This window comes from Salvelinus sp. IW2-2015, linkage group LG11 (assembly GCF_002910315.2).
Source record: "Salvelinus sp. IW2-2015 linkage group LG11, ASM291031v2, whole genome shotgun sequence".
Lineage (NCBI taxonomy): Eukaryota > Metazoa > Chordata > Actinopteri > Salmoniformes > Salmonidae > Salvelinus > Salvelinus sp. IW2-2015.
In genome coordinates this window covers 24,899,626-24,914,622 of record NC_036851.1, presented here as the reverse complement: position 1 = coordinate 24,914,622, position 14,997 = coordinate 24,899,626, and the positions used below count along the sequence as shown (strand labels likewise).

The following is a 14,997-nucleotide window of genomic DNA, read 5'->3' as shown; positions in this document are numbered from 1 at the left end:
TTTAGATGGGTTATTCTCTCTGTCTCTCTATCTCTTTCTGGCGGTCTCTCTCTCTCTCTCTCTCGCTCTCTCTCTCTCTGTGTTTTGAGTATTGGCTTAGTAATAGACCTCTGTCAATCAGCAAGCAGTATCAGAAGAACTATCAAGAGAGACACTGTAAACATCAACAGTATAACTTTACACAATAGTTTATGTTGCAGTCATTGTGTCCCAGATTGTAGAAGTGTTGGTTGGATAATGGTCAGGTAACCGGTTTGAGGACATAGTCCTGAGAGGGGGGACAGTGTTGGAATGCGTTTTGCATCTTATTCCAGGAACTGGAAGTGTTTCATGTAGCTGACACAAAACCATTGTTCTATAAGATCTTTTGGTCACAATTCCGTGTTTATCTGTCCATATGGCAGACACTGATTAAATGGTCAATAGATTTTTTGATGACACTTCACAGCAAAGACACAATCAGTTTTCAAATCACTATATTGATTATCTTTGACATAGTACTCTGCCATCTAACGGCATGCTATTGTATTGCAGCCCTTTGAGTAGTGGAGTAGTGGAGTAAAAATAATAATGATATTGTGTGAATGCATTATTACTGTAAAAACAGCTGTCCGTATTCTCCCAATCACTATAGCAGGTGATTGCGAAAAGAGGGAAAAGTCAGGTCTTCTCATCATTAAAAAAAAAATGAATGTGTATTAACACAGAGTAAGATAATACCAGTATTGTACTGCACTATTCTTACTTGGGAATATATTCATGTTCACTGTTATTGAAATGTAAATCATTTGGAGTCAATCAATCAATTGAGCTATAAGTGATTTTTTATTAACATGTCACGCATTACGTTCTACGCACGTGCCCCTGCACTTTTGACTAGAAAGCCCCTAGCGTGAACCTGCCAACGCCCGCCGCAGAGACACAAATAAAGAGGATACGGTACGGAAAATGACTATTTTTCATAAATTCTTTCTTCACGTATAGTAGCTAGTTACTATCGGTGTTATAACTAACATGTCACTATCAACGTAGGTATCTGGTTGTTTACTTCATTGGAGATAAAATGTTTGATTTTGTCATCTCATTCAACAACAGCATCCGCTTGGTAGTCAATCTAACGTCGTTTACTACGGTAGCTACTGCAAACTAGTGAAAGGAAGCTGCTAGCCAAACTAACTAGCTAAATCAACGCTAATCAGACTTTTTCAATTAAATGATAGCTAACGTTATCTAAATGAGCTAGGGAATTAACATACTTTACTTAAAGCAATCGATCTGACAGGGTTTGTATGAAAACAATTAAGTTACGTTAATCTGTGTTTCTTCATCGTTGATTGACACTGTTAGCTAGCCAGGTTGCTAGCTAGCTAGAATGGCGATGGTCGCTCACTGCTTAAAACCGCCTGGGAGGGTAGCTTACGTTACTGCTAGTAGGAAGCCAGGAGGAATGATTGAACGATGGTAGCCAGCACATATAATGTTCCATTATTTCACGACAACGTAGCGTGTAATGTTACCTAGTTAGGTGTGTTATTATTTTAACCAATTATTTTGATTGTTGACCATTTCTATACCAATGTTTTAGAATAGTAAGACAGATAGATTAGGCCATCGAATAGTAGCTACGAGCCATCTTTAATTAGCTAGCTGGTTAGCTCATGGTTAGTTAATAAATGGATAGCGGTACATCGGGTATATGGTTGTGTAAAGCTGAATAAAAAAAAAATGTTCCCCCTTCCACAGTGCCATTCAGTCAGTGCTGATAGAAAAGCAATTCAAAAAAAACTCTGACTTTGTGGTACATTGATTTCATTTGTTTGGTGTACTGTACTTATTGACAGACTAACGTTACACTCAGAAAAAGGCATAGACCTTTAAATGAAGTATGGTTATGTGGGTTGGCTAGCTGTATGTGAGTCAGTGTGTTTTCTACATAGGCTGTAGGAAGGAAACAGGGAGGCTGTGAAAGATCACCAAAGCCTTTCAGAGTGAGTAAATCCGGTGTAATACCAGACACCGCCTTACAGATAGAGCTGCTTTTGGTAGTCTATACTGCACAGCATTGTACTGTAAACCCAGACGGGAAAGTCCTTGAAACTCATTACACAGCTGCATTGTGTGTCCCTCTGCCCCTTCTGTAAAAGTGTCCTAGGTGGGAGAACACCTGCATCTGCAAAGTGGTGGGATGTTGAATGTTCTTTTGACATTCTTGGAATATCTGGGCATCCGCTAGCATTAGTTCAACATTAGACACGTGTGCGTGCGTGTTTTGAGATGGAGACAACACTTTACTGTTGTGATAATGATTGCATCAGCCTTAATCCACTCATTTGTGTTTGTAGGCCAGCCAGCACTCTGAAACAAGGCCAACCAAGGCAGTGAAAGTAGCTGACTGACAGAGAGGTGTAATCTTAGTCCACATAGGCAATAAGTCCACATTGCTAGGTATTGGTTGGCAACTATTGAAGTTGTTTCCTTTTAACAGGCCAGAGGCCTACAGAAAATGATGACATTTTGGAGAGGTGTGTGTGGAACATATGGTATGACCAGCTCTATCGGGATGTGATTCCATGTTCTCACGGGCCTACATGCAACAAAAGTGGTGGCTGTTTAATTGAAAACCATGAGATCTGGGTTTGTCATGATGCTATCGGGAAGCATCATAATTGTATTAGGCATTAACCGTGTCGAGTCACACATAGTGTGACATGTTGAGACACCATTTTAGACCCAGCAAGCTGTCGGTTGAACATGCTCATTAGTATAACAGTGGGTAGCAGTAGGCTAGATGTGGCAACTTTTGGAACACTGTCTGTTCTTGTCATGCAGATGACCTAAACAGTGCTATCTATCACTCTAACTTTGTCTCAGCATCACTCCAGCCAGTGTCCAGCTGCTTGGAGCCAGTGTAGGAGGAAAACACCCTGATCAGGCTGGTGTGTGTTGGAACAGAGGGATGGTCAGCCCCTCATCCTCAGGTTGTTGGAGTGTGGAAGGAAGATGTCCATCTGTGCATTAGTTTATGTTCACTCCCTCGCTCACTTTGCAATATGGCGCTGTCTTGCTCTCTTTCTCCCTTACACTCGTCGCTCATCCTCTTGTCCTCATTGCTACAGAGCTCTGCGGAGGCTCCACACATACCCATCCAGCGTCCCTCTGCCCCCATTGCCAGCGTCCCATCTGCCCCCACTCCCTTGCCTGGGGAAGCTGTGGCCTAACCTCTGTTGAATAGGGCTGCAATGAGGGGTTCTGGAACTCGTGGTGATATCAAATATATGTGATATTACTGTGCAACATAGACATTCTATTATTATTTTAGAGAATGCACATGGAGTCATGTGTTCTCTAACAGATCACTTGACTTGTCTGTTACAGACCGCAATGCTGTATGGAATAATTAGTTTGTTTAACCCCCTAACTCTGGTATGTACACCGTCTTGTGCCCTTTGATATTTTCCTCATATCAGTTTTTGTAGTCCTTTCCAGTCATAGCCCCTATTATCCCTTATACGGGTTGAAAATAGCAGATTTTGTCATTGATAAGTGCCTAAATTGGAACGCAGTAGCTGTACAGTAACATGCTATACATGATGTCAGAGCACAGGTTCTCCGTTTCACAGCACTTTAGGTTTTGACTGACTGCCGTTCTGAACTTGAGCACCGCGTGTGGCAAGATGACGACACCCCCCATCCATCCCGCTAGTTGGGCTGCTTTTGCACATTTGTTGTTGTCTGGGTGAGGGAAATGCTGTAAATTGATAGGAGTATGTAAGTGTTCAGAAAGATGAGATGTTGAGGATTATAAATACTGCTTTGATGTCATATAAGCTAACCACACACCCATGAGTCGAAATGTGCATTTCACATTTCCATATTTGAAAAGTCATCTAATTTAGTGTCAACGTTTATTATCGTTAAGATTGTTACAAGGATGACATGTGTTATACCCTGGGTTGTCCTTAACAGAATGAACCTGTTTGTCGTATTGTGAAGAAAATTTGCCAAGGAACGCGCACTTGAATGCACTCATGGCTCTATTCTATGTGCACCAAAATCTGTTTGTCTGAAGTGCCTTTTGTAAGCCCAACAGTGGAAGATTGTATTTTATAACTTAGCTAGCCATGTTGACAGTAGAATAAGCTTTAAATGATGCCCACCTGACCCAGATTGCGATTTATAATGGAACGTTTTTGTATAGCGTAAACAACATCAGTAATTGTGTTATGGTGGGGATGTGCTTGCTTCAGTTCCTCAATGGCAAAGCTAGGAGAGCAAATAAAAAATATCACCTTTTTAATCGGTTAGTTGCTAAAAAAATACATTTGACCGGTCATGCTCATCAGTCTAAAGGTTAATTTGCATAATTTTGTGGAATTAAATTGTTGCGTGGGTAATTTCATTAGTCATCTCATTTATCACACAGCATACAGAGCCTTGCTTGTGGAGCAGAATAGCTATCACCTGTCAGACAGAGCGAGAGCACCTCCTCAAAAAGCTGGTACTGGAGTGAAATGTGTTTTTGTAAGCCCAGTCATTGCGCAACAAATAATTCTAAATTCAATCCTGTGTTAACTGTTTTGATATCTCTCCTGTTCTATTGGTTTTCATATCAACTTTCTTTCCTTGTCCAGAAGCCGAAGGCACACTCTTAGTCCTATTATTATCATCCTAGTTATTGCTATTCGATTCCACCTCTTTCTAAGTTTTCTAACAGATTTATCTCTCACATATGGAATCACTCACATTAGGTGCAGTGTTTACAGCAGTACTTTCCTGCCAATTGTATTTTGGCAAATATTTGAACATTTGGTTTTATTAGCTGCTTCATTACCAGAGGTGCGTGTTCAATAATAGACTATAGCCTTTTGACTGTAAGATGATGTTTCCATTAAGGTTTTATTAAAAAATCTGCTCTTTGTATGGATGCATAGTAAATTCTGTTGGTCATGTAATCTTACAGTATAGAATGTTTTACCGTTTGTTGACCCGTTAATGAGGGTTTCTTAGTCGGCAGCGAAATGAAATGCGCATTCCTACACCTTATAGTTGAAGGTGCTTTCCTTGAGACATAAAAAATACATTGATATTGCTTAGTGACTGCATAGTTTGGAGAGGTGTGTGGCCACTTAGAGACACCAGTTAGACCTCTCACTCAAACCCTTGTAATAGTTCTTATCTTGCACCTAGTCCAACATTTCAGTGGATATTGTTATGTTACTGAATGTATCCGCAGTATTTTCAGATTTTGTTGTTGACAAGTCCTGTGAAAAGTAAAACAAACAAAAGTAAAATGCACAAACTCAAGTTTAATGTTTGGATTCAGTCTTGTGAGGTGATCTCTTGTCCTCACCTTTGGTCTGATGATTTTCCCATCTTCTCTTTCAATTGCTACCCTGGTCATTTAATTTAACTTTTTATAGTTCTTCTCGTAAGGCCAAATTGAAATGTTTCTATTTACACTGAACAAAATTTTTGCAACATGTCAAAAGTTGGTTTCATGAGCTGAAATAAAATACCCCAAAAATGTATTCCTCTCAAATTGTGTGCACAAATTTGTTTACGTCTGTTAGTGAGCATTTCTCCTTTGCCAAGATAATCCATCCACCTGACAGGTGTGGCATATCATTACACAGGTGCACCTTGTGCAGGGGACAATAAAAGGCAACTCAAAAATGTGCAGTTTTGTCACACAATAGATGTCTCAAGTTCAGGGAGTGTGCAATTCGCATGCGGACTGCAGGAATGCCCACCAGAGCAGTTACCAGAAAATGTAATGGTCAAATCTCTACCATAAGCTGCCTCCAATGTATTTTTTAGATAATTTGGCAGTACGTCCTACCGGCCTCACAAACACAGTATGGAGTCATGTGGGCGAGCGGTTTGCTGATGGCAACTTTGTCAATAGAGTGCCCTATGGTGGCGGGGCATGGGCAGGCATAAGCTATCAAAATTTATGTCACACAAACATGTTTAGCAGATTTTATTGCAGGTGTAGCAAAATGCTTGTTTCTAGCTCCAACAGTGCAGTAATATCTAACAATTCACAACTATACACACAACCTAAAAGTAAGCCCATTCTTCCTGACAGAGCTGATTTAACTGAGTCAGGTTTGTCGGCCTCCTTGCACGCACACGCTTTTACAGTTTTGCCCACAAATATTCTATAGGATTGAGGTCAGGGCTTTGTGATGGCCACTCCAATACTTTGACTTTGTTGTCCTTACGCCATTTTGCCACAACTTTGGAAGTATGCTTGGGGTCATTGTCCATTTGGAAGACCCATTTGCTACCAAGCTTTAACTTCCTGACTGATGTCTTGAGATGTTGCTTCAATATATCCACATAATTTTCCTGCCTCATGATGCCATCTATTTTGTGAAGTGCACCAGTCCCTCCTGCGGCAAAGCACCCCCACAACATGATGCTGCCACCCCCGTGCTTCACGGTTGGGATGGTTTTCTTCGGCTTGCAAGCCTCCCCCTTTTTCCTCAACATATGAAGGTCATTATGGCCAAACAGTTCTATTTTTGTTTCATCAGACCAGAGGACATTTCTCCAAAAAGTACGATCTTTGTCCCCATGTGTAGTTGCAAACCGTAGTCTGTCTGTTTTATGGCGGTTTTGGAGCAGTTGCTTCTTCCTTGCTGAGCGGCCTTTCAGGTTATGTCGATATAGGACTCGTTTTACTGATACTTTTGTACCCGTTTCCTCCAGCATCTTCACAAGGCACCTTGCTGCTGTTCTCAGATTGATTTGCACTTTTCGCACCAAAGTACGTTCATATCTAGGAGACAGAACGCGTCTCCTTCCTGAGCGGTATGATGGCTGTGTGGTCCCATGGTGTTTATACAATTGTTTGTACAGATGAACGTGGTACCTCCAGGCTTTTGGAAATTGCTCCCAAGGATGAAATACAAATTTTTTTCTGAGGTGTTGGCTGATTTTCTTTTGATTTTCCATGTCAAGCAAAGAGGCACTGAGTTTGAAGGTAGGCCTTGAAATACATCCACGGGTACACCTCCAATTGACTCAAATGATGTCAATTAGCCTATCGGAAGCTTCTAAATCATTTTCTGGAATTTTCCAAGCTGTTTAAAGGCACAGTCAACTAAGTGTATGTAAACTTCTGACCCACTGGAATTGTGATGCAGTGAATGATAAGTGAAATAATCTGTCTGTTAACAGTAGTTGGGAAAATGACTTGTGTCGTGCACAAGGTAGATGTCCTAACCGACTTGCCAAAACTATAGTTAACAAGACATTTGTGGAGTGGTTGAAAAATGAGTTTTAATGACTCCAACCTACGTGTATGTAAACTTCCGACTTCAACTGTATATGGGGCAGCAGCCTCTAGGTGCAGGGTTACGTAACCGGGTGGAAGCTGGCTAGTGATGGCGATTTTAAGTATGATGTCCTTGAGAGAGAAGCTGTTTTTCAGTCTCTTGGTCCCAGCTTTGATGCACCTGTACTGACCTCGCCTTCTGGATGGTAGCAGGGTGAACAGGCAGCGGCTCAGGTGGTTGTTGTTCTTTATCTTTTTGGCCTTCTTGTGACATTTGGGTGCTGTAGGTGTCCTGGAGGGCAGGCAGTGTGCCCCTAGTGATGCGTTGAGCAGACTGCACCACCCTCGTTAGAGCCCTGCGGTTGCAGGCGGTGCAGTTGCCGTATCAAGCGGTGATACAGCCCGACAGGATGCTCTCAATTGTGCATCTGTAGAAGTTTTAGGGGCCAAGACAAATTTCCTCAGCCGCCTGAGGTTGAAGAGGCACTGTTGTGCCTTCTTCACCACACTGTCTGTGTGGGTAGACCATTTCACATTGTCAGTGATGTGTACGATGAGGAACTTGAAGCTTTCCACCTGCTCTACTGCGGTTTCGTCAATGTGGATAGGGGTGTGCTCCCTCTGCTGTTTCCTGGAGTCCACGATCAGCTGCTTTGTTTTGTCAACATTGAGTGAGAGGTTATTTTTCTGTCACCACTCTCTCTCAGGGCCCTCCTCTCTGTAGGCTGTCTCGTTGTTGGTATTCAGGCCTACTACTGTTGTCATCTGCAAACTTGATTGAGTTGGAGGTGTGTGTGGCGGACAACAAACACACTTGCACTTTTTCTATGGAAATTTGAATGTACAGAGATACCGTGACGAGATCCCGAGGCCCGTTGTCGTGCCGTTCATCCGCCGCCATCATCATGTTTCAGCATGATAATGCACGGCCCCATGTCGCAAGGATCTGTACACAATTCAGGGAAGCTGAAAATGTCCCAGTTTTTCCATGGCCTACATACTCACCAGACATGTCACCCATTGAGCATGTTCGGGATACCAGTTACCGCCAATATCCAGCAACTTCACACAGGCATTGAAGAGGGGTGGGACAACATTCCACAGGCCACAATCAACAGCCTGATCAACTCTATGCAAAGGAGATGTGTCTGCGTGAGGCAAATGGTCACACCAGATACGGACACATTTTCTGATCCACGCCTCCTAATTTTTTTTCAAGATATCTTTGACCAACAGATGCATATCTGTATATGTCAAATCCATAGATTAGGGTCTCATTTATTTCAATGGACTGATGTCCTTATATGAACTGTAACTCAGTAAACATCTTATTGTTGCGTTCGATTCTTTTCTGTGTGTATATAGGCCATTTTCCAAGAGTGTAACTTTTGAATTAATCTTTTACCCCAGAGACTTTTGTAGCTATTCAATGTTTGGAACCACGATAACCAGCATGTTGAAGTTTGTATACTAAAAATGAATGGCCGTGTCAGTTCCGGGAAGTGGAACCATAACCGTGGAGAGAGGGCCACTGCCCGTTGCAGCCCTGTTGGAGCCTGGGGCCTTCTACCCTCACCGGGAATTGTGAGGACTGTGATGGTCATGGAATTTTGGATGACCGTTATTGGCCAGCCAAATTAACTCTGTCACCGTAATAATAAACATTTGAATAGCAAAAAATACGTTTAATTTTATTTAAAAATTATTATTTTTTACACATTCTCGCCTATGCTCCTGGCTGCATGTAGGCAATTTCAGTGTTATGGATGTGACATTTGCACACACAATGAGAAACAAGATGTCTCACAGAATTGACTTATCAAACATAAATGTGAATGTTTTATTTTTTCAAACCTTTTTTATAGGGGAAGTGAAGACACAAAATTACCAAGTTCTATGTAATAACACTTTGAAGTAACGGATAATGGATGTCACGTAAATTGACAGTCATTTTTTGGACAACAGACACATCGGCAAAAGTCTGTGAATCTCAGTCTTAGGGTAAAATTTTACTAGACAATTTAAAAGGAAGGCTTGGCTACGCACAAACAATGGATGTGACGCTCTGCAAATTGAGTGTTATTATTTTAAAGATTTCTCCACCAAACTAGAAAGTAGTACGATGAAGTTATCTGAAAATAGTGAACCTAGGGCCCTATGAAATCTGTTAAAAAAAATCTGAATTCTGTGTGTTACTATTTACACTTTATCATCAGTATCTAATGTGAATTCATAAAATGTCAACAATTTAAGATATAACAGTACATTTGTAATGATGTAACACATTGCACAATTTTTTTTGTCAAGGCAAGTGCTTCAATACAGAGTTCTAAGTGTTTCATTATAAATGAAAAAAGTAATGTGGTAATCTAGGCAACAATGCAGCAAGCAATAGGCAAAACTTAGCTATACTTATGTAAAAAAACAAAATGGTACATTCATTGTTTTTTGTAAAATAAAGTGCTTCACTCGGCAAATTATGCAGCAATAGGCAAAATCTATGGAACTACCTTATGAGCTCCTATGTCTGTCCATTTGTACGTTTTCCATCTATCATAGACATCTCCATTTGAAGTACATGATTATCAGCCTCTTTGTGTTGAGCTCGGTGAGTACCTCTCGCTTGTCTGTGAGTGGAGTTGTGTATTTGCTGATACTCCTCTCAGTCCACTGAGCTGACTGGAATGTAGATGTAGGGCACTGCAACTCTTGGGAATCTCGCACTCATGCTCCTCCAGTAATCAGCAAGCTCCAAAGCAGGTGAGGGCTCCCTGGACACACAGAGCTGATAGGCAATCCATTCTTCACTCAGCTCTGTTGATGGGCTTGCCATGGGTTTCAATTGTGTGCAGGCTTCAATCTGCTTTTCCATGGCTGGAACCTGCCTAGGATTGAACACCCTAGCCAGCCTGTAGACCTCTGTGGCTGGATGTGTGTCCCAGTGCTTTGAGAACTTTGTGAAGACCAAGTGAAATGCATCATGGAGATGGTCAAGCACCTCCCTCCTGTCTCCAATCCCCATCTTTCTCAATAGCTCATCTGTCTTGGCACCATACCCACATGTTTTTGCCATTCCATTCACTAGGTAAGAGTCTAGTATAGAGGTTGACCGATTATGATTTTTCAACGCCGATACCGATTATTGGAGGACCAAAAAAAGCCGATACCGATTAATCGGTCGATTTTTAAAAATGTATTTGTAATAATGACAATTACAACAATACTGAATTAACACTTAACTTAATATAATACATAAATAAAATCAATTTAGCCTCAAATAAATAATGAAACATGTTCAATTTGGTTTGAGAAGAAAGTGAAAGTGCAATATGTGCCATGTAAGAAAGCTAACGTTTAAGTTCCTTGCTCAGAACATGAGAACATATGAAAGCTGGTGGTTCCTTTTAACATGAGTCTTCAATATTCCCAGGTAAGAAGTTTTAGGTTGGAGTTATTATAGGAATTATAGGACTATTTCTCTCTCTACCATTTGTATTTCATTAACCTTTGACTATTGGATGTTCTTATATGCACTTTAGTATTGCCAGTGTAACAGTATAGCTTCCATCCCTCTCCTCGCCCCTACCTGGGCTCGATCCAGGAACACAACGACAACAGCCACCCTCGAAGCATCGTTATCCATTGCTCCACAAATGCCGCGGCCCTTGCAGAGCAAGAGGAACAACTACTTCAAGGTCTCAGAGCAAGTGCCGTCACCGATTGAAACGCTATTAGCGCGCACCCTGCTAACTAGCTAGCCATTTCACATCGGTTACACCAGCCTAATCTCGGGAGTCGATAGGCTTGAAGTCATAAACAGCTCAATGCTTGAAGCACACTGAAGAGCTGCTGGCAAACGCACGAAAGTGCTGTTTGAATGAATGCTTACGAGCCTGCTGCTGCCTACCACCGCTCAGTCAGACTGCTCTATCAAATATCAAATCATAGACTTAATTATAACATGATAACACACAGAAATACGAGCCTTAGGTCATTAATATGGTCAAATCCGGAAACTATCATTTCGAAAACAAAAAGTTTCTTTTTTCAGTGAAATACAGAACCGTTCGGTATTTTATCTAATGGGTGGCATCCCTAAGTCTAAATATTGATGTTACATTGCACAACCTTCAATGTTGTGTCATAATTATATACAATTCTGGCAAATGTATTTACAGTCTTTGTTCGGAATAAATGGTGTTCACACAGTTCGCAACGAGCCAGGCAGCCCAAACTGCTGCATATACCCTGACTGCTTGCATGGAACGCAAGTGAAGTGACACAATTTCCCTAGTTAAAAGAAAGTCATGTTAGCAGGCAATATTAACTAAATATGCAGGTTTAAAAATATATACTTTTGTATTGATTTGAACCTTTCTGGTACAAGTGGGACGGTAGCGTCCCACCTCGACAGTAGCCAGTGAAATTGCAGGGCGCCAAATTCAAAACAAAAATCCCATAATTAAAACTCCTCAAACATACAAGTATTATACTCCTTGCACAAAGGCGGAGGTAGCGGTCCTGCTGCTGGGTTGTTGCCCTCCTACGGCCTCCTCCACGTCTCCTGATGTACTGGCCTGTCTCCTGGTAGCGCCTCCATGCTCTGGACACTACGCTGACAGACACAGCAAACCTTCTTGCCACAGCTCGCATTGATGTGCCATCCTGGATGAGCTGCACTACCTGAGCCACTTGTGTGGGTTGTAGACTCCGTCTCATGCTACCACTAGAGTGAAAGCACCGCCAGCATTCAAAAGTGACCAAAACATCAGCCAGGAAGCATAGGAACTGAGAAGTGGTCTGTGGTCACCACCTGCATAACCACTCCTTTATTGGGGGTGTCTTGCTAATTGCCTGTAATTTCCACCTGTTGTCTATTCCATTTGCACAACAGCATGTGCAATTTATTGTCAACCAGTGTTGCTTCCTAAGTGGACAGTTTGATTTCACAGAAGTGTGATTGACTTGGAGTTACATTGTGTTGTTTAAGTGTTCCCTTTATTTTTTTGAGCAGTGTATATTGGATAGTCAATCACTTGAAAAACTACAAACCTCAGATTTCCCACTTCCTGGTTGGATTTTTCTCAGGTTTTCGCCTGACATGAGTTCTGTTATACTCACAGACATCATTCAAACAGTTTTAGAAACTTCAGAGTTTTCTATCCATATCTACTAATAATATGCATATCCTACCCTCTGGGCCTGAGTAGCAGGCAGTTTACTCTGGGCACGCTTTTCATCCGGACGTGAAAATACTGCCCCCTACACCAGTGAGGTTAAAGAAAGGCATTGATGTTTATGGTTAGGTACACATTGGTGCAACGACAGTGCTTTTTTCGCAAATGCCCTTGTTAAATCATCACCCGTTTGGAGAAGTAGGCTGTGATTCGATGAGAAATTAACAGGCACCGCATCGATTATATGCAACGCAGGACATGCTAGATAAACTAGTAATATCAACTATGTGTAGTTAACTAGTGATTATGATTGATTGTTTTTTTTACAAGATAAGTTTAATGCTAGCTAGCAACTTACCTTATCTTCTTGCTGCACTCGCGTAAACAGGTAAGCAGCCTGCCACGCAGGCTCCTCGTGGAGTGCAATGTAAGGCAGGTGGTTAGAGCGTTGGACTAGTAACCGAAAGGTTGCAAGATCGAATCCCCTAGCTGACAAAGTAAAAATCTGTCGTTCTGCCCCTGAACAAGGCAGTTAAAACACCGTTGCTAGGCCATCATTGAAAATAAGAACGTGTTCTTAACTGACTTGCCTAGTTAAATAAAGGCAAAAAAATAAATACAATTCGGCCACAATCGGTGTCCAAAAATGCCAATTACCGATTGTTATGAAAACTTGAAATCGGCCCTAATTAATCAGCCATTCCGATTTAATCGGTCGACCTCTAATCGTAATAGTCCATTTGGTATTGCTCTGCTCTCTCAAAACACCCCATTTGAAAATTTAATTATCTCTAGGCCTACTCGTCTAATTTAAAAATGATGATATCATTTAGCTTACTACAATAATTATGCCTGCTTTACATTTTTTTTAAATTATCAATTTCAGGCAAATTATGGAACATTTTTGCAATATTCCACATTTTACAGCTGATTCCATTTTTATTGCCAGATTCCGTCCGCGTTTTCAGCATCGCAGAAATCATAGGGCCCTATGTACCTCAAAGAACCAATAAATAACCAGCATCTTGAACAGTTATTGCATAGGCTATCAAAGTGCACTCGTGGGGTCCCGTGTTAACCAACCGAAAATCCACATGCTAAAAAAATGCGTTTACAATTCTTTATTTGAAAACCTTTATTTTCATTGAATTAGAGGGTTGCATACCTCAAAAGTTATATAAATATTAGTATTTTCATATGTGAACGGGTCCCGAAAGAGACTGCAAATGAAACCGCACTCTATTTCAAATTTACAAAGTTTTAGCAATTTCATTCTAGATCGTTAATGACAGATGTTTTATTTCAAAGATGAAATGTTTTTTATCAACCACCTACTGAGTAACAGAAAACACATCAAACCCCTCAATTCAAACAGCTCGTGCTTTGTATAAATCTCACATTCTTTACTCTGTCAGCACAGGCTCTGTGAAATAGTACCTTTCCCTGTTGTCCACAAAAGGTCATGGACTGGACCACTTGACCAGCCGCCACCCAACCCTTGTCCTCCTTGGCTGGCAAGATGTACACATCCTGTGTGATCGTTACTCCTCAAGAACTGGATTTCAACTGCATCAGTCTTTATCTGTTACCAGTCCCACGAACTTTGTGGCCTTATATTTGACAAGGCAGGCCCCTGTTTTTAATGTTCACGACTGGAGCTGAACAAGGACTGGTAATCAGAGGATTGGTATGTTTAGGTGGCAGTACACTGCTCTTGAGGACACTGCACAAAAGTCTGCTCAGCTGATTTACATGCAGATGGAATAGTCTCTCACTTTTCCCCATGAGATGTGCTCAATATGGATGGCCTGGATCAGGTCTGATATCTTTCCACAGGTCCTCCATGTGATGCATCTGGGTGAAGTCTGCCATCTCCGATGTAATCAGCTTCATCTGTATATTCAGGCATCTCTGTTTTGCCACAGCTAAAAAGGTTGCTGCATCGTTGACCACCACCCCCCACTCCATCCACTGCACCTTTTCCGTGGCTTGTGGCAAAGTAGTGCCACTCAATGCTCTTTTTAGTGTTGTTGACAAGTATTTCCAGGTAAACTTGTTCTTAAATTGTGAGGCAGCCCCATCACTGAATATGTGCAACTGTTTTACCTGAGGATGTTTTTCTTGTATATTTTTGAATGATCATATTTAAAAAGGTTGAGCTGTCACTCTGACACATGACATCAGGTCTACATCAGCCCACACCACAGAAGTAAACAGAGTGATCTGCATCTGATGCCAGTGTGCAGACTGGATCTCATCTTTATATGCAGCAGTGTAGTTCTCTGCCAAGTCCACCTGCAGCACCACGGACTCATCAGATTTTTTTCTCCTGAAAGGATGCACTTTGCTTTCTCTAAACAAAACAGCTCTGCAAACTTAGATTTCCCAATAAGTCTCTGGATTTTCTCCCTTGAAGTATCGATATTCCTCCAACGCCAACATAGTGAGATGCCGTTTCTGCTGCTTTGTTGTCCTCCATCTCTGATGGTCGCTGCGTCCCTCATCCCTGGTGCCTATCTCTGGAGATGTCATCTCTAT

General features: G+C 41.5%; 1 protein-coding gene across 2 annotated transcripts in view; it reads left to right on the top strand.

Moving 5' to 3' along the window:
- The first annotated feature begins 864 nt into the window (after positions 1-864).
- Positions 865-14,997, top strand: part of cdc42 (cell division cycle 42) — a 31,771-nt gene continuing 17,638 nt past the window's right edge. For both annotated transcript variants that reach the window (XM_023996506.2, XM_023996507.2), the window contains exon 1: positions 865-939. The gene's annotated coding sequence lies outside the window, so the exon portion shown is untranslated. The remainder of the gene's footprint in view (positions 940-14,997) is intronic.